This window comes from Ovis canadensis, chromosome 2 (genome assembly GCF_042477335.2).
Source record: "Ovis canadensis isolate MfBH-ARS-UI-01 breed Bighorn chromosome 2, ARS-UI_OviCan_v2, whole genome shotgun sequence".
NCBI classification, from domain to species: Eukaryota; Metazoa; Chordata; class Mammalia; order Artiodactyla; family Bovidae; genus Ovis; species Ovis canadensis.
Genome location: NC_091246.1, coordinates 93371808 through 93397099, shown reverse-complemented (window position 1 = coordinate 93397099; position 25292 = coordinate 93371808). Strand labels below are relative to the sequence as shown.

At 38.5% G+C, this 25292-nt stretch overlaps 1 pseudogene; it reads right to left on the bottom strand.

Annotated features, from left to right (window-relative positions):
- Positions 1-23816: 23816 nt before the first annotated feature.
- On the bottom strand, positions 23817-25082 carry LOC138434622 (vesicle-associated membrane protein 3 pseudogene; annotated as a pseudogene).
- Positions 25083-25292: the final 210 nt, after the last annotated feature.

Sequence of the window (25292 nt, the reverse complement as noted above, 5' to 3'; positions counted from 1 at the left end):
CCAGTCTATGTTCGATACAGGATACAGGATGCTTGGGGCTGGTGCACGGGGATGATCCAGAGAGATGATATGGGGTGGGAGGTGGGACGGGGGTTCAGGATTGGGAACTCATGTACACCCGTGGTGGATTCATGTCAATGTATGGCAAAATCAATACAGTATTGTAAAGCAAAATAAAGTAAAAATTAAAATTTAAATTAAAAAATAAAATAAAATTCGGATTGTCTAATATTAAACATGAATAAAGCAATGGACTGAGTGATGTGTCCAAAATGTAAAGGTCAGTAAGTTCCAGGATTGGGCACAAAAACTAGGTTCTACTAATTCATGCCTTGCTGTGAAAGTGCTGCATTCAATATGCCAGCAAATTTGGAAAACTCAGCAGTGGCCACAGGACTGGAATAGGTCAGTTTTCATTCCAATCCCAAAGAAAGACAATGCCAAAGAATGCTCAAACTACCACACAACTGCCCTCATCTAACATGCTAGTAAAGTAATGCTCAAAATTATCCAAGCCAGGCTTCAGAAATATGTGAACCATGAACTTCCACATGTTCAAGCTGGTTTTAGAAAAAGCAGAGGAATCAGAGATCAAATTGCCAACATCCACTGGATCATCGAAAAAGCAAGAGAGTTCCAGAAAAACATCTCTTTCTGCTTAATGACTATGCCAAAGCCTTTGACTTAGTTTGTGGATCACAATAAACTGTGGAAAATTCTGAAAGAGATGGGAATACCAGACCACCTGACCTGCCTCTTGAGAAATCTGTATGCAGGTCAGGAAGCAACAGTTAGAACTGGACATGGAACAACAGACTGGTTCCAAATAGGAGAAGGAGTACGTCAAGGCTGTATATTGTCACCCTGCTTATTGAATTTCTATGCAGAGTACATCATAAGAAACACTGGGCTGGGAGAAGCACAAGCTGGAATCAAGATTGCCAGGAGAAATATCAATAAGCTCAGGTATGCAGATGACACCACCCTTATGGCAGAAAGTGAAGAGGAACTAAAAAGCCTCTTGATGAAAGTGAAAGAGGAGAGTGAAAAAGTTGGCTTAAAGCTCAAGATTCAGAAAATGAAGATCATAGCATCTGGTCCCATCAGTTCCATGGGAAATAGTTGGGGGAAACAGTGGAAACAGTGTCAGACCTTATTTTTGAGGGCTCCAAAATCACTGCAGATGGTGATTGTAGCCATGAAATTAAAAGACCCATATCCTTGGACGGCAAGGAAATCCAACCAGTCCATCCTAAAGGAGATCAGTCCTGGATGTTCTTTGGAAGGACTGATGCTAAATCTGAAACTCCAATACTTTGGCCACCTCATGCAAAGAGTTGACTCATTGGAAAAGACTCTGATGCTGGGAGGGATTGGGGGCAGGAGGAGAAGGGGACGACAGAGGATGAGATGGCTGGATGGCATCACCGAGTCTATGGACATGTGTTTGAGTGAACTCTGGGAGTTGGTGATGGACAGGGAGGCCTGGCATGCTGCAATTCATGGGGTCGCAAAGAGCTGGACACGACTGAGTGACTGAATTGAACTGAACTGTACCTTATGTGCTATTGCTTTGAAGTTTATAAGTAGGATTTTACTCACATCTTCAAGCCACCAAGAAATCTTGTAAGTCTCCATTGTGCTGCCAGGGAAGTATGCCATGTAAAAAAGTGCATGCTGGTGAAAATGTCCCTCCCAAAAAGCCTCAGGGCAACTATGCCTGAGGTGCCATTCTGAGCATGCCTATTTGCAAAAGGTCTCTGGGCTTTAAATAATATAAACCTGAGACCTAAGCTCTGTCATATTACAACAGTTAAAGGAATGATTTTGAAGTTAGACAGAATTGAGATTGAGTCCTACCTCTGTCAGTATGTAATCTCTTTGAGTCTTATTTCCATACCTGTAAAACAGGGAAAAGTATAAGCCTACCTTGCAGGGCTAAGATGAGCGGTAATGTAAATTTCTTTCATAGAGTAAGTTAAATAATAGATAAATGATCTCCTTGGTTTATTATTCAATATCAGTATCAGACTAACTCAAGCCTATGTCCCAACTTCTAATGCCGAAGAAGCTGAAGTTGAACAGTTCTCTGGAAACCTACACGACCTTCTAGAACTAACACCAAAAAAAAAGATTTCATTTTCATCATAGGGGACAGGAATGCAAAAGTAGGAAGTCAAGAGATACCTAGAGTAACAGGCAAGTTTGGCCTTCAAGTAAAAAATGAAGCAGGGGAAAGGCTAACAGAGTTTTACCAGGAGAACGCACTGGTCATAGCAAACACCCTCTTGCAACAATGCAAGAGAAGACTCTATACATGGACATCAACCAGATAGTCAATACAAAAATCAGATTGATTATATTCTTTGCAGCCAAAGATGAAGAAGCTCTACACAGTCAGCAAAAACAAGACCAGGAGCTGACTGTGGCTCAGATCATGAATTCCTTATTGCCAAATTCAGACTGAAATTGAAGAAAGTAGAGAAAGCCACTAGGCCATTCAGGTATGACCAAAATCAAGTCCCTTACAATTATACAGTAGAAGTGACAAATGGATTCAAGGGATTAGATCTGATAGAGTGCCTGAAGAACTATGGATGGAGGTCGGTAACACTGTATAGGATGTGGTGATCAAAACCACCCCCAAGAAAAAGAAATTCAAAAAGGAAAAACGGTTGTCTGAGGAGGCCTTACAAATAGCTGAGAAAAGAAGAGAAGTGAAAGGCAAAGGAGAAACAGAAATACATACCCAACTGAATGCAGAATTCCAAAGAATAGCAAGGAAAGATAAGGAAGCCTTCTTATGTGAACAATGCAAAGAAATAGAGGAAAACAGTAGAATGGGAAAGACTAGAGATCTGTCTCTTCAGGAAAATTAAAGATACCAAGGGAACATTTCATGCAAAGACAGACACAATAAAGGACAGATACAGCATGGACCTAAGAGAAGCAGAAGATATTAAGAAGAGGTGGCAAAAATACACAGAAGAACTATGCAAAAGAGATCTTCATGATCCAGATAACCATGATTATGTGATCACTCACCTAGAGCTAGACATCCTAGAATGCAAAGTCAAGTAGGCCTTAGGAAGCATCACTATGAACAAAGCTAGTGAAAGTGACAGAATTCCAGCTAGCTATTTCAAATCCTAAAAGATAATGCTGTGAAAGTGCTGCATTCAATATGCCAACAAATTTGGAAAACTCAACAGTGGCCACAGGACTAGAAAAGATCATTTTTCATTCCAATCCCAAAGAAAGCAACGCCAAAGAATGTTCAAACTACCACACAATATTGCACTCATTTCACACTCTAGCAAAGTAATGCTCAAAATTCTCCAAGCAAGGCTTCAACAGTACATGAACTGAGACCTTCCAGATGTTCAAGCTGGGTTTAGAAAAGGCAGAGGAACCAGAGACCAAATTGCCAACATCTGTTAGATCATAGAAAAAGCAAGAGAGTTCCAGAAAAACATCTGCTTCTGCTTCTTCTTCATTGATTACACTCAAGCCTTTGACTATGTGGATCACAAGAAACTCTGGGAAATTCTTCAAGAGATGGAAGTACCAGACCACCTCACCTGCTTCCTGAGAAACCTATATGCAGGTCAAGAAGCAACAGTTAGAATCAGACATGGAAAAAGGCTATATATTGTCACCCTGCTTATTTAACTTATATGCAGAGTACATCATGGGAAATGCCAGGCTGGATGAAGCACAAGCTGGAATCAAGATTGCTGAGAGAAATATCAATAACCTCAGATATGCAGTGCAGAAGGCAATGGCAACCCACCTGGTAGGCTGCAGTCCATGGGGTCGCTACAAGTCAGACACGACTGAGTGACTTCACTTTCACTTTTCACTTTCATGTATTGGAGAAGGAAATGGCAACCCACTCCAGTGTTCTTGCCTGGAGAATCCCAGGGACGGGGGAACCTGGTGGGCTGCTGTCTGTGGGGTTGCACAGAGTCGGACACGACTGAAGCAGCTTAGCAGCAACAGCAGCAGATATGCAGATGACACCACCCTTATGGAAGAAAGCAAAGAGGAACTAAAGAGCCTCTTGGTGAAAGTGAAAGAGGAGAGTGAAAAAGCTAGCTTAAAATTCAACATTCAAAAGACAAAGATCATGGCATCTGGTCCCCTCAACTCATGACAAATAGATGGGGAAACAATGGAAACAGTGACAGACTTTATTTTCAGTGGTTCCAAAATCACTGCAGACGGTGACTACAGCCATGAAATTAAAAGACTCTTGCTCCTTGGAAGAAAAGCTATGACAAACCTAGACAGCATATTAAGAAGCATCATTACTTTACCAACAAAGGTCAATCTAGTCGAAGCTATGGTTTTTCCAGTAGTCATGTATGGATGTGAGAGTTGGACCATAAAGAAGCCTGAGAACCAAAGAATTGATGCTTTTGAACTGTGGCATTGGAGAAGACTCTTGAGAGTCCCTTGGACAGCAAGGAGATCAAATCAGTCAATCCTACAGGAAATCAACCCTGAATATTCATTGGTAGGACTGATGCTAAGTGAAGCTCCAATACTTTGGCCACCTGATGTGAAGAACTAACTCATTGGAAAAGACTCTGATGCTGGGAAATATTGAAGGCAGGAGAAGAAGGGGACAACAGAGGATGAGATGGTAGGATGGCATCACCAATTCAATGGACATGAGTTTGAGCAAGCTCTGGGAGATGGTGAAGGACAGGGAAGTCTGGCATGCTGCAGTCCATGGGGTAACAAAGAGTCGGACATGACTGAGCCATTGAATAACAACAATGTCCTTGGCACTGCCTCTGGTTTTAGCTATTGTTCTAATCCAATTAACTGTTGCTGTTTTCTGCTCCAGGAGATTGTCCCAACCCAGGGATCGAAGCTGTGTCTCTTGAGTTTCTTGCATTGGAAGATAGACTGTTTACCACTAGTGCACGGCAGGGGCTTCCTTAGTAGCTAACTAGTAAAGAATCTGCCTACAATGCAGGAGACCCCTGGTTCTATTTCTAGGTCCTGGAGAAGGAATAGGCTACCCACTCCAGTATTCCTGGGCTTCCCTGGTGGTTCAGATGGTAAAGAATCTGCCTGCAATGTGGGAGACCTGGGTTTGATCCCAGGTCTGGGTTGGGAAGATCTGCTGGAGGAGGGCATGGCAACCCACTCTAGTATTCTTGCCTGGAGAATCCCCATGGACAGAGGTGCCTGGCAGGCTACAGCCCATGGGGTCTCAAAGTGTCAGACACAACTGAGCAACTAAGCACAACACATGGCAGGGCACAAAAGCAGTGAGCACCAGGTACCACTTCTGAGGGGAAAGTTCTCAGACTCACAATGACCAGAGCTGCTGTGGAGAGAGTATAGCCTTCCCAGGGGCAGGGAAGGAACTTAGGCTCCTTGTGAGGACTTTTCTGTAGCTACTGAGAGAAATCTCAGTTCTCTACACATTACATGATTAGGCTGAGCACATCTCTGTACCCAAAAGCCCTTCAAGACCTGAAAGACCAACTGGAAGAAAAAGTTAAATTATCTGTCTTAAATCCAAGTGAGCCAGAGTTAGATTAAGCAAAAGGATAAAGGTCCAAGTTTATACAAGAAAACACTTAACCTAGTGAATGTTATTTGTAATCTTAAAATTGTTGATCAGAGACTGATTGGTCTGTGAAAAATCATTTCTAAAACTAAAGAATAATTTATAGAATGGTATTATCTGTCCATACAGAGTAAACTTCTGGAATTGGTCCACTCAGCCACAAACTGAGGCATCATCGTAGGTCCCCAAGTGGAAAACACAACCACAGAAGTAAAGTCTTCAAAATCTATCAAAGACAAACCAATCCAAAAAGTGATAGTAAATATCTCACAAGTTAAAAGATCTAGACTTAGACCAAGGCTTTAACTTCAAGTACAACAGAAATACCACATTAATTACTCATGTTTTGTTTATACTAAGAAAACTCCTGAAAAAAATAGAAATAAAGTTTCACATATAATGAAACACCAGAAAAATCTAAAAGTCATTCCTACCAGATACTGTAATACTTGAATCACAGGGGCTGAAGTTTTTAATATTATATAGATATTTCCTTAGGCTAATATTTCAAATAATATTTAAACTATGCAAGCTCCTTTGGCTTTCATCCCCCACCAAGTAGGAAATGCAAATATGGCTAGACATTCAGAAAAAGTTGATCTGCAAGGTTATTTGAATAACTAGAGGTTAAATGTATTGTGCCATTACTTTCAAAGTGAGTATTATAAATTATCTTCTAGATGTTTTCTTAGAATAATTTTACTATTACAGATACCATTTAACAACTGATAATTTGAGGATCACATGATAAAAATCATATCTGCTACAATTTGGAAAAAATAGCAATAGATTGTAAACGCGGGCTATGTTCACTTTGCTGTGTTTAGAATAAGGTAAGAGTGCCTATAACAAGTAAACAGTGGACAGGCTTTGTTCTGCTGGATTTAGATTAACCTTTACAAGCAATGTAGAATTAGATTATGAAAATAAATTGAAAATGGTATCTCCTTAGACTCACTTTGTACTCTGAATTTTCTTAAGCTTTTATGTGACTGTCAAATATTAGTTCAGGGCTCCATTTGTATTTGCAACATTGTATCTTTTTTTTTTTTTCCTAAAAAGATAAGCACCAGTCTTCAGAGAAAGCTTCTGACGATTGGATACAGAAAACAACTCTTTTCTGAATGGTTAATGTTTCAAATATGAGCACAGATACCAGATGGCAAAAGGGGGAAAAAAGAATTCAAGTTGTTTCATTGTTCAATGATAAGGATTTTTCCATCTGCTGGTTCAATACTAACTTGGTTTACATTCACTTAGAGCCAATACAATTAAAACTCTATTTGAAGTGAAATGTTTCAGAAAAATAAAACTAGAAACCTGAGAAATCCTTCTCTGGATTACATCCATCCCTCAAATAATGAAGCTTTTATATGTGGGTGAAAATGTGAGTGCATGAAAAAACAAAGATAACAAATACATTTTGAAACATTCTAAAATCACATGCATTTAAATAATTCTAGTGGAGACTACATGTGATTGAAATGTAAGTGGACATCTGCTAGAATTAAGAGTCATGATGAAATATAATGAATCTAAAGTAATAATATACTAGGGTAATGGTCACAAAGGATGAAATGGGAGGCTAATGGTGGCTGAACAATATGGTAGATGTTAACAAGGAAACAGGTTAGAATGATAAATCCACTGAGACCAAGGGCAGGTGATGAGGAGAAACAGCAATCTTACAGGATAGCAGAGATCTTACACACTTAAATGGATATAAAGCAGAAAGGAGTACCCAGAAACAACTAGAATTCATAAGAACAAGCATCAAGTAAGAACCATAACCAACAAGAGAGTTCTGGGGTCCCTCTGAGCAAGCTAACCTCACAATTCTTTTACATTAGGACATTTTCTCTGCAATCCTTTGATAGAAAGAGCTTCTACTCAAAATATAATATTCATAATATTAAGAAGTGCTTTTCCAGGGTAACCTTCCCTTCTGTCCTGAAAATACTGTTAAACTCATTATCACTCCTTTGGTGATAAAAACTCTCCAAAGATGAGGGCCATGAATTATTTCCATTATTCCTGATGCTTAGCACTTAGCATATGAGAGATATTCTACAAATATTTGATAATCTTAGTAGAATGGATCAAAGAATCCCAACTTCTAAACTGATATTACTCTATTTAACAGCCATTTTCTTCAATCAGAGCAAGCTTATGAAGATCAAAGAAATATGTATATTTCTTTATCTTTTTTTTTTTGGTGAACTGTTCACCATAGTGTAAACCTAAATTTACTCTTAATAAATGAGGTAAAATATAATGGATGAAAAAGAAAAGTCCCTTCAAGTCTGTAGCATGATTAAATTTGCTTCCTCCTCATCTCATCTTTTTAAAATGTTCTAATTCTGAGCATGATTTATAATACATGATGCATTAACCCATTAATCTATGCATATAATTCATAAATAATTAAGCATAGTTGATATGTGAAGAACTGAGAGCACAATCAAAAAGGTTTAAAGGCCATAAAACCCTGAATTCTTACAACCAAATGAGAATGAAAGAAATGTTTACATAATTTAAGATATATTTTTGATAATATATTTATATTTTATAATTACTACTTAGATTGCTTTCATTAAACTATAATTGTGTGATATATGGGCTTCCTATGTGGCGCTGGTGGTAAAGAACCCACCTGCCAGTGCATGAGATTTGAGTTCAGTCCCTGGGTTGGGAAGATCCTCTGAAGAAGGGCATGGCAACCCACTCCAGCATTCTTGCCTGGAGAATTCCATGGACAGAGGAGCGTGGCAGGCTACAGTCCATGGGGTCAAAAAGAGTCGGACACTACTGAAGTGACTTAGCATGCATGCATGCATGCACATACGTGTGATACATAATTTGGTTTGAAATGCTACTTAGACACAAAGCACTCAGTCACTAATGTGGACCAAACACATGCTTGTTGAATCAATGAATGATGAATGAACAAATGAACATCCTGCCAAGACTGGAAAACACTGTGATAAGCTGAGCTATCAGTACTGCAGTATTTTCCTAAGTAATTTCCATCGAGCACTGAGGAACTTTATTTCTAAAAAATTCAAGTTCAGTTAGTTATTTTGTACATGCTGTACACTATAGCATACTCTTTTAGAACCACAGTATAGATGAGTATTCTAAAGGCTCTGGAAAATCCTGCAGAGTAGAAATCTCTTTAACTGTTCATTCCAGCATTTCCCATTTCCCCAGTTTATGTAACTAAAGCATTTCCCTCCCCCCAGCCCCCCATCCATAATATCCATCAATTATCCACAGGCAACAGTGTTCCTCAGAAGGCATTTGGTGAAATCCTATTTTAATGGGATTCAACCTGAAAACTGGAAACTTGACTGAATATGGGGTCATTCTTATTGGTTGTATGTCAAACTAAAGGACAACTCAAGCTATTGTATAAGCATGTCTGTGCTATGTAATGTCGTTAGTAATGACTTGGACTGTAGATATAAGTAAGGATGCTCATTAAATTCCCTACTGTCATCTACAAGGATGACCTTCACAAGTATGCTATTTAGAGGAACTTGTTTTTATCTTAGTTATTTAGATAAGTTAAGTATACAGAATCATTATTAAAAGGGGAAAAGAAAAAGGGAAAGACCTATTTAAAATATTTACCATGTATCAGGTTTCATAGTAGAAACTTTAATTTTTTAATATTTGTATTGGCTAGATATTGTTTTCCCCTTTTACCAATGAGGAAGTTGAAAGTCAGAGAGGCACACATTAGTAATTGATGGAGCCCAAGGTGACCATTCAAGTTACCACCTAAATTAGAACACTTTTGAAGATGTCCCACAGTTATTCTGGGACAACATTTTTAGCCTAACTTTTTTCCAACACATTGTACACGGACATGGCTTGAAGCCAAATCTCTCCAACTTATCTTCTTTCCATTACATCTTGTTGCTTTGAGATAAGAATAGTGTTTAAATGGTGTAGAGATTCCTTCACTGTGTATACAAATATCAAATCACCAGGTCGTATACTTTAAATACTTCACAATTTTGTCAAGTATACCTCGATAAAGTTTGAAAAATAAGAATAGAGTTTGAAAGCTGCTGATAAATCATAAACAACAAAAAAGAATATAACAATACTGCTTTAAAAATATTTTTAGCTGCATATACAGAAAAGGTAAAAAGGATGATCAAAACAGCAAAGAAAATTGTATCTTCCACCAATACAGAGCTGTCTTTAAAAAATTCTAACATGAAACCAGACATATCCTAATAGCAGTATAATGTATAATGGCTGAAAATAATCCTTTATACCAGGTGTAACGTCACTTAGACTCTTTAAAATTACTATGTTGCTTTTTATTCATTACATATAAGGAAGATGTTAAGAAACTGGAAAAGATCCAGAAAATAGCAATTAAAATGGCTTAAAGGGCTGTAGCATAGAAGTTGTGAGGGGAAAAAAAGAAATTATGAGATATAATTATGTAGTCTAAAGTGGAAAGTCCAAGAGATAACTTTAAAATTGCCTTCAACTGAATCAAAAGCTGCTGAAAAGAGATCTTCGCCACCAAGAGGATAAAACAAAAGGGATGAGCTTTAATAACAAACTGTGAGATTTAGCATGTGGAATTATGTCATGGTGGTTAAGACGATGAAATGGCACAAGTTACAAGGAGGCATCTCCCAGAGGCTTCTACTTCAAAGAAACAGTTACCAGAAATGCCTTACAGTGTTTGATTATTGTTTTTCTTGAAAACAGAGAGGGAGAAATTATCATTATTTTTTGTTACACAAGTCCTATGATTTCTTGCTGTGATTTTCCTGATTTTAATGTTTATGGCGTATATAAATTATTGGTCATTCAGCCTACCCCACCACTTATGGTATAAAGTTTAAAATTTTATGATGTCTTGAAAATGTTAATGTGTATTTCTACCTATTCTTTCAGTATAATAAGTTGCCACCCCTTTAGCAAACCCTATGATTCTACCATACTACCCAGAAAAACACAAGGAGCACTTTAAGCCAAAAACTCCTAACATGGTTCCTTGCCATTATATATTATTTCCTCTAAACAAAGTGTAATTCTTCCTCCCAACCTGCCAAGCCCTCACTCCATCCTACCAACCACACTCCTTCTCTACGATAAAAATCAAATGCCTTTTCTCTGCTGCTTTAGGAAGTGATAACATCACTCTTGTCTGCATCCTTCTCCAACATACAAATTTAGTTTCTTCTTTCTGTACTCACAAAGTACATTTTTCCCACATTTATCATGGCACATATCACATTATTCTTAAAATTCTTTACTCACCCGACACCCTGAATAGGCTCTGATCGATCTGATCAGGAAGAGAGGAGGAGCTGAGAACAGGATATAGTTTGGCCTAATTCTTTCTGCTTCTCAGCTACCTAGCACATAGTAAGTTCCAAATTTTTTGCTGATGCCATTAATTGACTACCTGTTGCTTGCAAAGAAATATGCAACATTCAAACTGCTGCTGTGGAAACCCTCCAGAGGGACTTCTCTTGGTCTTTAAATTCAATGCATTTAGAATCTGTTTTCCGAGTTTCTTTTGAAAGCATTTTTACCTTCAAACAATAGAATCAATAATGTATGTTTAAATGTTCTGGAACAAACGTGTGTCTGATCAACTCTATAGAAACTACAGAAATACTCAGGGCTCTAGGAGTAAAATAGAGAAGAGCATATCTGTATAACAGAGTGGTGAAACAGTGTAAATTTTATTCTCATCAAATCAGTTCCAGAAAAAGCTTGTGGGAGACACACAGGCATCTAGATCCTCTTTCAACTTTATTTGTATATGAATAAGGACAGCAGGGTTTTCCATGAGGAGAAATAGTGCATAAAAATATTTTATTATTAATACAGACATAAAGCAATATCAGACATCTTAAATATAACTGGTCTCTTGTTGCCATTTCTAAGATGTTTGCTCTTTGATGTAAAGTTAATTTATTTCTGTACATTTGCAACATTTGTTACAGCATTTGCATTTTGAAGAAAATGAATAAATATATCAAGTGCTAAAATGCATACTTCAAATGTAGTGTTTACCTTTATAAGACAATATATTCTCAAAATATTTCATTTTAATTTAAATATTTTTATTTGTAATTGGATTCATTTTAGATAAAATTATTTTTAATTGGACACTTCAAAGAGAAAGCAGGAATCACATATTTATACAATTTAATGCATTTGACTTTTGACTCAACATAAATTCTTTCAAAAAACTAAAAAGTAATAGCTTAAGGTAACCATATTTTGTTCTGTGCAGCTAAAATGAGTTCAAATTTCTAGCAGTAAATTCAAGAAAGTAGAATTCAGTTCCCTAATATTAATCTCTTATATATCTTCAACCTTTTCCTTTTGATTGCCACCTTGATGGCAGCCTTTAGACTGGCACAAATCCCTCTCTTATTTAAAAACAAACAGACTAACACAGAAATGTGTCATATTCTGGTTATTTCCTTAGTTCTCTCTTCCCTTTCACAGACCACCTTCTTGATACTTGTTTTTCCTTCCCTCAACCCTGCAACCTGGCTTTAACTCTTCTGTTCCACTGAGCTTCTTCCTGTCAAAGGTGCCAACAGCCTGCTCATTACTAAATCTGGAGTGTTAAGCTATTACTTTCTTAACTTCAGCAGTTCCTGACCACTCCCTCCTTCTGGAAGTAGAATCTTCTAATTGTCACAATGCTATTCTTCTCCCTTACTTTCCACTCCTCAGTCACATTCATGGGCTTCTCTGTCTACACCCATCTCTTAAATGTTGCACCTTTCAGAGCTCTAGATTCTTCTCACTCTCATACCTTCTATGATTGATTATTGGAAAACTGCCCCCAGTGAATTAGTGAAATCACACTCCAAGCCCCTCCCACAATGGGATGGGCTTATGATTTCCTTGGAGAATAGAACTGAGTAGAAATGATATTGCAAATTCTAGGGCAGTGGTGATAATCTTACAGCTTCTGCTTTCCCATTTTTGCTACCGTGAGATGCCATGAAAGGAATTTGGGGCTATCCTCCTTGAAGATAAAAGGCCATGTAAAGAAAAAGTCCCTGGAAGATGAAAGACCATAAGACAAGAGAAAGGTCTAGCCAGTCACATTCATTCCAACCATCCTAACCCAGGTATCAGGCACGTGAGTAAGGCTACACTGCATCCTTGGTCCCAAAGGCACTACAAGCTACTGTAAATGCATAAATGAGCCTAGCAAACACGATATGAAACAGAGACAGAGAATATACATACACATATACATATATACACACATATATCTGAGTCACTTGCTATACAGAAGAAATTAACAAAACATTATAAATCCATTGTACATCAATAAAAATTTTCAAGAAATTATAGAAACAGAGACAAGCTGCCCAACCATGCCCTACCCAGATCATAGAAATACGAGCAGAATTAGGCCTCCTTGTTTAAAACCACTAAGTTTTGAGGTGGCTTGTTATGCCACAATAGTTAACTGCTACACCATCCACTGTCGTTTTTGTTCAGTCACTAAGTCATGTCCAACTCTTTGCAACACCATGCACGGCAGCACGCCAGGCTCCTCTGTCTTTCACATCTCCAGGAGCTTGCTCAGACTCATGTCCATTGAGACGGTGATGCTATCTAACTATCTCATCCTCTGCCACACTCTTCTCCTTTTGCCTTCAATCTTTTCCAGCATCAGAGTCTTTTCCAATGAGTCAGCTCCATAAGCAATCACAATCCCTTCCACGGCTTCAGTTCCTGTCACTGCCTGAAGACCTCCAAATCCAAAAGTCCAGTTTGACCTTCCCTCAAATTCCAAGTCCAGGTATAAAACTGCCTACTAAATTTTCATGCTCTAATTTCTGTAGAACTTCCAAACCCTACATTTATAAAAACTACTTTATCTTACCTCCAAAGTACTTGTTTATCCTCTTACATTGCATATTTTCTGAATGGCACTTCTATCTACAATGTGGCCCTAGCCAGACCCCAAGATTATCCTTCACTTTTTTTTCAGTCTTTTTCCTCAATCCAATCAATTTTTAAATATAATCATTTCTACCACTAGATATTTACTACTCTGTTAGAGATATTAACTTCATCTTCTATATGACTTTAGAATACAATTATCTCTCAATGATGAAACTAACTTCTCTGAGTCTTCTGTTATTATTTCAATGCAATTCTCTCAGTAAAAACAGACCCAACATTTTCTAATCAATCTAATCAATCATTTGCCTTTGTAAAACTCTGCAACAGTTTCCCCTTGTCTATGAATGAAGATAAAATTTTCTTACACAGCTAAAAAGACCTCTACCATCTATCTGTCTAGAGATAGATGAAACCTGTCTCTCTCTCTACCCTTCTTTACACCTCCCATCACCACTAGAATCCAGTGCTTCTGCCCTCAAGGTCCATAATGTTATCCCAAATGACAATGATGTCCTTCATTTTATGACTGATTGGAAACCTACATGCAGGTCAGGAAGCAACAGTTAAAACTGAACATGGAACAACAGACTGGTTCCACACAGGAAAAGGAGTACGTCAAGGCTGTATATTGTCACCCTGCTTATTTAACTTATACGCAGAGTACATTATGAAAAACGCTGGGCTGGAAGAAGCACAAGCTGAAATCAAGATTGCCAGGAGAAATATCAGTAAGCTCAGATATGCAGCTGACACCACCTTTATGGCAGAAAGTGAAGAGGAACTAAACAGCCTCTTGATGAAAGTGAAAGAGGAGAGTGAAAAAGTTGGCTTAAAGCTCAACATTCAGAAAACAAGGATTATGGCATCTGATCCCATCACTTCATGGCAAATAGATGGGGAAACAGTGGAAACAGTGTCAGACTTTATTTTTCGGGGCTCCAAAATCACTGCAGATGGTGACTGCAGCCATGAAATTAAAAGACGCTTACTCCTTGGAAGGAAAGTTACGACCAACCTAGATAGCATATTCAAAAGCACAGACATTTACTTTGCCAACAAAGGTCTGTCTAGTCAAGGCTATGGTTTTTCCAGTAGTCATGTATGGATGTGAGAGTTGGACTGTGAAGAAAGCTGAATGCCGAAGAATTGATGCTTTTGAACTGTGGTGTTGGAGAAGACTCTTGAGAGTCCCTTGGACTGCAAGAAGGTCCAACCAGTCCATTCTAAAGGAAATCAGTCCTGGGTGTTCTTTGAAATGACTGATGCTAAAGCTGAAACTCCAATACTTTGGCCACCTCATGCGAACAGTTGACTCGTTGGAAAAGACCCTGACGCTGGGAGGGACTGGGGGCAGGAGGAGAAGGGGACGACAGAGGATGAGATGGTTGGATGGCATCACTGATTCAATTGACATGAGTTGGGTGGGTTCTGGGAGTTGGTGATGGACAGGGAGGCCTGGCGGGCTGCGATTCATGGGGTCGCAAAGAGTCAGACATGACTGAGCGACTGAACTGAACTGAACTGAATATACCATTATATATCACATTTTTTTAATGCATTTATCCACTGATGAACTTAGGTTGTTTCCACATCTTGGCTATTATGGATAATGGTGCAATCAAAAAGAAAGTGCTATTATCTTTCTGAAACCCTGATTTCATTTATTTTTCAATAAACACCTAGAAGGGGGGTTGTTAGAACATATGATACAGTTCAGTTCAGTCACTCAGTCATGTCTGGCTCTTCGCAACCCCATGAATCACAGTATGCCAGGCCTCCCTGTCCATCACCAAGTCCTGGAGTTCACCCAAACTCATGTCCATCGAGTCGGTGATGCTATCCAGCCATCTCATCCTCTGTCATCCCCTTCTCCTCCTGCCTCCAATCCCTTCCAGCATCAGGGTCTTTTCCAATGAGTCAACTCTTCACATGAGGTGGCCAAAGTATTGGAGTTTCAGCTTCAATATCAGTCCTTCCAATGAATACCCAGGACTGATCTCCTTTAGGATGGACTGGTTGAATCTCCTTGCAGTCCAAGGGACTCTTTAGAGTCTTCTTCAACACCACAGTTCAAAAGCATCAATTCTTCGGTGCTCAGCTTTCTTCACAGTCCAACTCTCACATCCATACGGTAGTTCTATCTTAATTTTTTAAGGAAACTTTATACAGTTTTCCATAGTGGTTGCATCAGTTTACATTCTCATCAACAGGGCACAAGAGTTCCAATTTCTCCGCATTCTAGCCAACCCTTGTTATCTCTTGCTTTTTTTTTTTTTTATAATAACCATCCTGCCAGGTGTATAGTGACATGTCACTGTAGTGTTGATTTGCATTTTTTTCCCCTGATCATTAGTAACATTGAGATTTTTTTCATGTGCCTGTTGACCATTTGTATAACTTCTTTGGAGAAATATCTATTCAGTCCTTAGCCCATTTTTTAATTGAAATATCAGTTTGGTTTTGGATTGTGTGTGTGTGTGTGTGTGTGTGTGTGTTTGGTTTCTGCTATTGAATTGTAGGAGTTCCTTATATATTTTTGGTGTTAACCTTTATCAGATATATGGTCTAAAAATGTTTTCTCCCATCCCATGGGTTGCCCTTTCATTCTACTAATTGTTTCTTATGTTGCACAGAAACTTTTTAGTTTGAAGTAGTCCCACTTGTTTATTTCTGTTTTTGTTGCCTGTGCTTTTGATGTCATTTCTATGAAAACATTGTCAAGAAGCTTTCTTCCCATGTTTTCTTCTAGGAGTTTAGTTTCCAGCATTATGCATCTGCATTTTTCCTTTAAAAGTGACTCACTTCCATTCAAACCACAGGACTAAAATTTTTCACTGTCCAAAGAGAGCATGTCATAAAGAAACCAGAGGAAAAAGAGAGTAAATTCTAAATTTTTACTCCCACTAGATGTCAGACAGAAAATTCAAGAATAGATAACGATAGACTCCAGTTGTAGAGACAATTATTATCTGTTTACCCAGACTAGATAGAAATCCCAGGAGTTTGAAACTGTAGGAAAATGGATTGGGTAGAAATTGTAAGTAGGAAATGGGAAGGATTGGAAAGGACATACTGGTGTAGGAACTGCGCATTAAATCCTGCTCCATGTCCTCACTCCTAGGTGAGCTCAAGGCATAAGAGAATTATAGCACCCCCAGAAAGGTTCTGGGATTCAGATAAGACAGTATGTAAGCCTGATTTCCTATGTGGTTGTCCTGGAAGTTGTCAAACACTATAAAGTGTTCATGACAACCTTGTCCCTGCAATAGTACAGAGAAGCTACAAGAAGTTCTATGGCAGATGGGCAGTTTGACAGGGCACAGGAAGTAGCCAAACATTTTCCCAAATGAGCTGAGTGGATACACCTCTGAATGCAAGTAGGCTAAGAAGACAACAGAGAAGCAGCATGAGTCTGGATTTTGTATTAGTTTCCTAAGGCTGCCATAATAAAGTTCCACAACCCTAGTGGCTTAAAACAACAGAAATTTATTTCTTCAAAGTCTGGAGGCTAGAAGTCTAGAATGAAAATGTCATAGAGCTATCCTTTCTCAAAGGTTCTGGAGGAGAGTCTGTTCCATAACTTTCTCTTAGCCTCTATATCATCAATAATCTTTGGCATCCCTTGCCTTATAGCTGCATAGGCCCAATCTCTTGCCTCCATTGACACATGACCTTCTCCTCTCCTGTCTTCACTTTTAAGAAGGTACTAGTCATACTGGATTAGGGTTTCACCCTACTCTAGATGACCTCTTCTTAACTAATTACATCTGCAATGACCCGATTTCCAAATAAAGTCACATACTGAGGTAGTAGGGGTTAGGACTTAGACTCACCTTTTAGGAAAACACAATTCAATCTATAACTGATGCCCCCAGAAAATTCCAGTGAGGAGGTCTGGCCATGACCATGGACCAAACAGGGCTTCCCTGGTGACTCAGGCGGTAAAGAATCTGCCTGCAATGCAGGAGATGCAGGCTCCACCCCTGGGTCAGGAAGACCCCGGGAGAAAGAAATGACAACGCACTTCAATATTCTGGCCTGGGAAATCCCATGAACAGAAGAGCCTGGCAGGCTACCATCCACAGAGTTGCAAAGAGTCAGACATGACTGAGTGACTAATACTTTGACTTTTTTCACTTTTCAAGGACCCTGCAAGACTGTAGCATCTTGTGGACACCCACTTAGAAGACAAATGGCCCTGAAACAAATATCTTTCCCAAATCCGATGCTCCAGAGCCTCTAGACTTGGACTAACTCTTGGTAAAAAGGGAAGTTCAAGAGGAAATCCTTACTTAAAAGACTTTAAGCCTAACATGCCTGGGTTTATCTTGAATTAAGATTATTTTTCACTGTTGCAATCAGGTACTATGAGGGTTCCAAAAATAAAACTAAATGGAGGTATTTTTAAAAGGTGTCACAATTCTGGCACTATTAAATTTGCTAAAATAAATATCATAACAGTCATAAATCTATCCATTTTGATAATTCTAGGTGTGAGAGATATGATCTTGGAGGAAATCTTTCAGTTTTTCACCACTGAGTATAATGGTAGCTGTAGGCTTGTCATATATGGCCTTTATTATGTGGAGGCATATTCCGTCTATGCCCACTTTCTGAAGAGTTTTTGTCATAAATGGGTGCTAAATTTTGTCAAAAGCTTTTTCTGTTGTTAGTTTTCTTAAACCACGAACGTTATAAAGACCACAAAGGGATTAATTAAGAGTAGCTAATATAATGAAAACTACATACAAATGATTTACTTAGGCAAACTACAAATTACAAAGTATTTCTTATTTTTTTAATCCCACTTCATTAAGGAATTTATGACCTTTCATGCCTGGTTTGACTAAGAAAATTTCCCCTCTGCTCCTTTGCTTTCATTGTTCAGTTTCTACCTTATCAGCTTTGTTGGTATTTTCCATAGTTCATTTTCAAAAATATATACCATCAAGATTCAGCTGTGAAACACTATAGTTTTTATTTTTTCTTCATGAGAACTATCATTCTTACCAGACCCTAGACAAAAATATTTGTTTTCCAACATGTTCTGAAAATGCCTGCCACTAGCTCCTTATGAACATGGCAACAGCATATCTGTGCATTCTGCACAAAGTGGTCTACCTTTCTGGCTGAGCAGCCCATAGTACAGAAGTTGGAACATGACTTCATACTGCAGCACATTCATCTGAATGCCAGCTCTGCCACTCACTAGCATGTGACCTAGGACACATACTTAACCTGTCTCTGCCCCAGTTTTCTTACCTATAAATCATGCCTACCTCACAATGTTGTGCAAATTAATTATTGTGTTATCACTTATGAAGCACTCAGAATCAAAGTCAGTTGAAATAGTAAGCATTTGTTGTTTGTTGTTCTTAAAATGTAAAGAAGTACTTCAAATCATTAAGAAAAATTTAATCTAAAATGGGTCAAAATAGAAGTAGGCAAATCACAAAAAATGGAAATCAAAATGATCAATAAATAATGAAAGTATGCCACTGCAATAGTGGTAAACGGAATATGCACATTAAAACAAAATATCAAATCTTGCCTATTGGATGACAATTAAAAATCTGTAACATTTTAAACCAATACAATATTGTAAAGTAATTAACCTCTAATTAAAATAAATAAACTTATATTTTAAAAAAATCTATAACATTCAATGCTAATAACATTCATTAGAAAACCTAGAAGAACCCACATATTCACTGATTGCTAGTATATTTTTATATTGTGAAAAATTTAAATAATGACATTAAAATTTTTTAATATGTATATATCCTGAGTATTTTCATTTCTGGGATTCTAACTGACAAGGCAGAGAAAAAGAAAGAAAAGGAAAATAATCAGCAATGTTAAATATTCTTAAAACCTTAGTCAAAAAATAATTCTAAAATGTTTATGACAATCTCTGTAAACAACTAGAATGCCCATATACAGGGAAATGGTTACCTAAATCATGGTATAAGAATTCTATGAAATACTAAGCAGTTATTAAAAACAATGTAGATCATTATGAATTAAATTAGAAACAGGCCCACAATATGCTAATAAGCTAGATAGATAGATAGATAGATAGATAGATAGATAGATAGATAGATAGTCTGGAAAATCCCATGGATGGAGGAGCCTGGTAGGCTGCAGTCCATGGGGTCGAGAAGAGTCAGACATGACTGAGCGACTTCACTTTCACTTTTCACTTTCATGACTGAGCGACTTCACTTTCACTTTTCACTTTCATGACTGAGCGACTTCACTTTCACTTTTCACTTTCATGCATTGGAGAAGGAAATGGCAACCCACTCCAGTGTTCTTGCCTGGAGAATCCCAGGGACAGGGGAGCCTGGTGGGTTGCCATCTATGGGGTCGCACAGAGTTGGACACGACTGAAGCGACTTAGCAGTAGCAGCAGCAGCAGCAGCAGCAGCAGCAGATGTATATACATATATCTATGTAGAAACACATAGTCCCTACATGGAGTTGCTATATATATATATATATATATATATATATATATATGTATATATGTGTGTGTGTGTGTGTATGTGTGTGTGTGTGAGTATGTGTGTTTGTTTTAAAGGAAATAGTTTACAGGGATTATATTAGAAAATAGGATTAGAAAGGGAAAGTAAGAGATTTTCAATGTCACTTTTGACTATGTATTCTTTGGATTAGTACAGTGAGAAGCTATTATTATCACACAAAATTGAAAAAATTATTAAGAATGAAGAAAAATAAAAAATGAATATGTAATAAAAATCAACTACTACATATGTACTCTTTTCAAGGCACAAAGGAACTGTTCATTAGTTACATATAAAAATGTTTCCAAAATATTCAACAATAGAAAATAATTCCAAATTATAGGGTTCTTTTAAAAGTTTAGTGCAGAGTTAAATCAATCAATGTGAATTAAATCCTTTTATGCTCACTGTACCTAACAGCAAAGGCTTATGTATCATCATGGTACAATGGAAAAGGGAACATATATTGCTGTAAGGTGGAAATGTAGTTGGGATTTTTCTCCCTAAGAGGAAAAAGTAAAATTAAATTTTCTGAACATTTATAACAGGCCTTGAGGTAAATACTAAAATGCTGCCTAGAGTAGGGAGGAACCTATCACAGTGGGTAGAGGCACAGCACACAGCGATTCTCTGAAGGATGAGAAGTACAGGAGAAGCAATGCCTTAGGAATAAAACAGCTGGGACCTGATCAGGATCTGAGCAGCAGAAAACAGAGGCTATCAGAAAGCATATTCAGTATTTCTTTATTTCACTGACTCTAAGAAGTATAGTTTGTCACCTTTTAATATCCCTGAAATTGAGTCTTAGTGGCATGTTGTAGCCACTGCCAGCCAGGTGACAGTTCTGACATGGTTGTCACTACCTTGATTAAATTTATTCACATTGCCCTCATTTCCATTGAGTCTGAAGTATTTTTGGTGCTACAAGTGTTTAGTTAAACACTGTTTAAAATGTTTTCTATAGGCTTGCATGATTTAGCATCAGAGCAGAAGTCATTATATACACAAAAATATACAGAAATAGAAGAGTGGGAATACATTTGATTCAGTGAAGCAAATATTCAACATACAGGAATGACTTGAGCCCCATATTTTCTTACTAATAATAACCATGTGCTTACAGACCTAGGAAAATACACAGAAGTATATGTTGGGTTTTGTTATTAAGATGTATACAAAGGAATTAGCTATGACATGCCAAGCAGAGGAACTGAAAACAAATTGCTAAATGCCTTGGCACTGATGAAAAGCAATGAGTGGCTGGTGAAAACAATCCATGTGTCATGAGGGATTGTCTTTAAAGCATTACATCATAGTTGATAGCATTTATTTCCTCAGTAGAACATAGTTCAATTGTGTATCTTTCAATCAATGGCATCATAGATTTACTAAAATATGGGTTAAATATATTTTTCAATATTGAAAAATTTTTTAAATTATTGGCTTCTTGATAAGAAAGAAAAAGAGGAGGGAGCAAGGAAGGGAGAGAGGGAGGGGAGAAAGAAAAGAGGAAGGAAGGGGAAAGGGGAGGGAGGAAGAAAGCAGGCCAGAAACAATCTTTTAGGATGGCAGAAATAGAAGTATTTCATAACCAAGCAGAGAAGAAGAGATGGTCATGGGAGGACTGGAATCTCTTAGGAAGGAAGCAAGAAAAAGTTTGAGAAGCATTGGTTTAAGATACCCACATTACATTTATGGTTCTTCTATTTATCTTTTGGTGCTGCCTAGGTGGCTCAGTGGTAAAGAATCCATCTGCCAAGCAGGAGACACAGATTGGATCCCTGGGTCAGAAGATCCAGTGGAGGAGGAAATGGCAACCCACCCCAGTATTCTTGCCTGAGAAATGCCATGGACAGAGGAGCCTGGAGGGCTATGGTCCATGGGGTCACAAAGAATCGGACATGACTGAGCAACTAACACACATTTTACATGTCTCCGGGCAAGGCACTAACCTCTCTCAGCCTCAATCCCTCCTCTACAAAACAAAGATAATAATACCTACACTAGAGACTTGGGAAGATTAAAAGTAGCAAAAATACATAGTCTATAAGGCACTTGACTTGTAACTGCTGATTAAATGCTGGGCCCTGTGTTTTCTCAAAGAAAGTTACAATATTTAAGTGAAATCTTGCTGGGAGGTTTATGTCATCTGTCTATAAAGGAGCTTAAGGTGTTAAAATTCCAACCTTGAAACATTGGTATTTAAGATTTTATAACTGGGCAGTGAGCTGATTTGAGTAAAATATCTTGATTTGATGGAGAAGGAAATGGCAACCCACTCCAGTGTTCTTGCCTGGAGAATCCCATGGATGGAGGAGCCTGATGGTCTACAGTCCATGGGGTCGCAAAGAGTCGGACATGACTGAGCGACTTCACTTTCACTTTCACTTTCTTGATTTGATGTGATGTCTCATTTCCAATGTGCTTTAATCACAGATATTTTCCTGAATATAATTCTTCTCTTGGAAGCTGTCACTAGCTGAGAAGTAGTCACCCTCACCTGCTGTTTTCTCTAAAATAAGGAACTGGGAAGAAGCCTGGGGAAAAGACCTCTTCTGTCAGAAGTGATAAATCAGAGTGTATTTTTTCATTGATATCTTAATTTTCATCTCTAATTATAACTTAGAAAAGACTTTGGGAGGAAAGATCAAACCAAGGGAAAGTTTACTTTTATATATTTGAGAGGGAGAGATTAATCTCCAGGAAAATTAAAGGACACCCATCCTTATTTATCCCGTATCCTTTTAGTCTATGTTTAATTTCAACCATCACCAGAGGTGCTCATCATATTAAGGTCAAAATGTCAGAACACATAAAATGTCACAACAATACAATAAATTGGTTAAACAATATAAAAGTCTTTAACACTTTTCTAACTGTCCAGATGTATGACTCAACTCTTCTTTCCAAATTCTTTTTCTTTTTTATGTTTATAAACACTTTATTCAGCTCATTATAGCGGGTGAGTTCCCAGCTAAACACATAGATACAGGTGGGGTATTCCTGGGTTAACGCAGCAGCCAGTGGGTTACACGGGACCAAGCACCAAAGCTGCAGAGTCAAACCTGGCAGAGACCTGAGACGAGGGTGGGCACTGTCCAGACACTGACTGCTGTCCCCTTCTCCCAGCAGGGCACACCACAAGGCACGTCTTCAACTTCCTACCATTGCACTGACGTCAGGGGAACAGATGTTAAAGTGGTGGAACCCAGGTCCTGATGCACCTTAACTGCTGTCGCTTTGTACGTCACCAAGTAGCATGTGAACGAGACTTTGTGAACATTCTGGTCACGGTGAGCCCCAGGGTGCTAAGACTTCTTTCCCCTCAGTGCCTCCTCACCTGTTTTCATTCCTACCTGACTTCTTGACCTTAAGCCACACACCCTGGTGTCCAAAGTCTCACGTACACAATGAAAGTCTCAGCTGACAGCACCTCTGCCCAAAGCAGCGTCTCATGCCGAAAGTCTGTGATGTCAAAGAAAGTGTCTCTTGTTAGCTGTCCCCTGGGAAGAGGGTCATCTACCCTGACCAATGCCTAGTAGAAAGTGAAATTTACAAGACAGATTTAGGGAGTGGAATATGGATCACAATTGGAAACAAACTGCAAGAAGCTGTTGTCTATGGGGACTGGACCAGAAAATGACCCGTCTGCAGACAGTCTCACATGAAGGCTACAAGATTGCTGCTCACGTATTATTAGAAACATACTGGAGCTTACAGCCGATGATCTGCAAACTGCTGAGTAAAACGCTGCCCACAGGTAGGAGATGGTCAGCATTGAGCTCAAATCCTCTCTAAACCTCAGGAAAAATGCTAGATCGGAAGGGGAGTTGCAAGACCTATAGCCTTTCAAGGGCAAGAAAGGCCTGCCAGGATGTCAGAGTTTCATACACAACATTACAAGTTTAATTCTGAACGGCACCTTGAGTTCCACTGGTCACTTTTCTGAATTTATCTGGCAGGAACAAACTTGACGTCTGACTGGGATTTAACTTTTTGGCAAGATAGAAACTTTGGTCACAGCCATAGTTCTATAAAAATGTTTTAAAGAGATTATTATTTCTGATTAAAACAATATTTTTAGCAAGTGATATATAACAGTAACAAGAAAGTAAACATCTTCATATCTAATGTAAGAGCAAAAACTCTACCAGTGTCTTATTTTAAAATACAGCAAGAGTCAGTAGTGTCTATAAACAGTAGAGAGTTCTGCTATAGGGAATCAGAAAAAGAGCAAAATAAGGCACAGCCTGTTATTGTCACAGATTTGTGTTAGGCAGTAGTGTTCTTTCTGGAAGGCACAAATTGGAATCTGATTACCCAGAGGTTTAAAATGAGGGTAATGTCATATGATGAGGACAGTTAACTTGGAACAAATTTCCTTAACTGCAGTCAATGGCAACTAACCAGACAACATTACTGCTAGGTTATAACACTCTGCAACTGAACAAGTCCTCTGCATCAGCCCATTTGTAAATCTGAAAAGGCACTGTGCAAAACGGAGGCTGGGCTGACCACGCTTCTAGTTTGGAGTGCATATTATAAAACAAAGGCACATCTCCCAGGAAACAAACTTTACAGTCACTAACAGAAAAATAATCATTTTAGATAGAACAGTAGGTGAGCTTGATAATATAGCAGGTTCTAAATCTAAAGTCTTGAAGAGGTTTCTTGAACAGCAGGCTGGAGTTTCACTGGTTCTTCAGGAAGATATACTCCACACGACAATGATAATGATGATGATGACCACAACGGTGATTCCTATCGCCCACATCTTGCAATTCTTCCACCAGTATTTTCTCTTCAACTTGGCAGCACTTGTTTCAAATTGGGAGGCTCCTGCCTGTAGTGCATCTGCATGGTCATCCAACTCAGAGAGCTTCTGGTCTCTTTCCAACACTTTATCCACATTGACTCTCATGATGTCCACCACCTCATCCACTTGATTTTGTGTCTGCTGAAGTCTTCTGCTACTGCCAGCGGCAGCGCTTGAACCTGCCGGTGCATTTGTAGTCATTTTGGCGGCGGAGGCAGTCTCAGGATCGGCCGACTGGCACTGCGGGACCGGAGGCCGGGGACCTTCTTTCCAAATTCTTATTGCAGAAGGATACCCATATAGGATTGTGGACAAGGATTATCCCTCTCTCTAAAAATGGTAAGAGACCGTTGTTTCCATTCTTCTCTGATTCACCTTCCTCTTAGGGTTCTCCCACCAAGATTATTACAACCAGAAAAGCAGCATTCAAGGA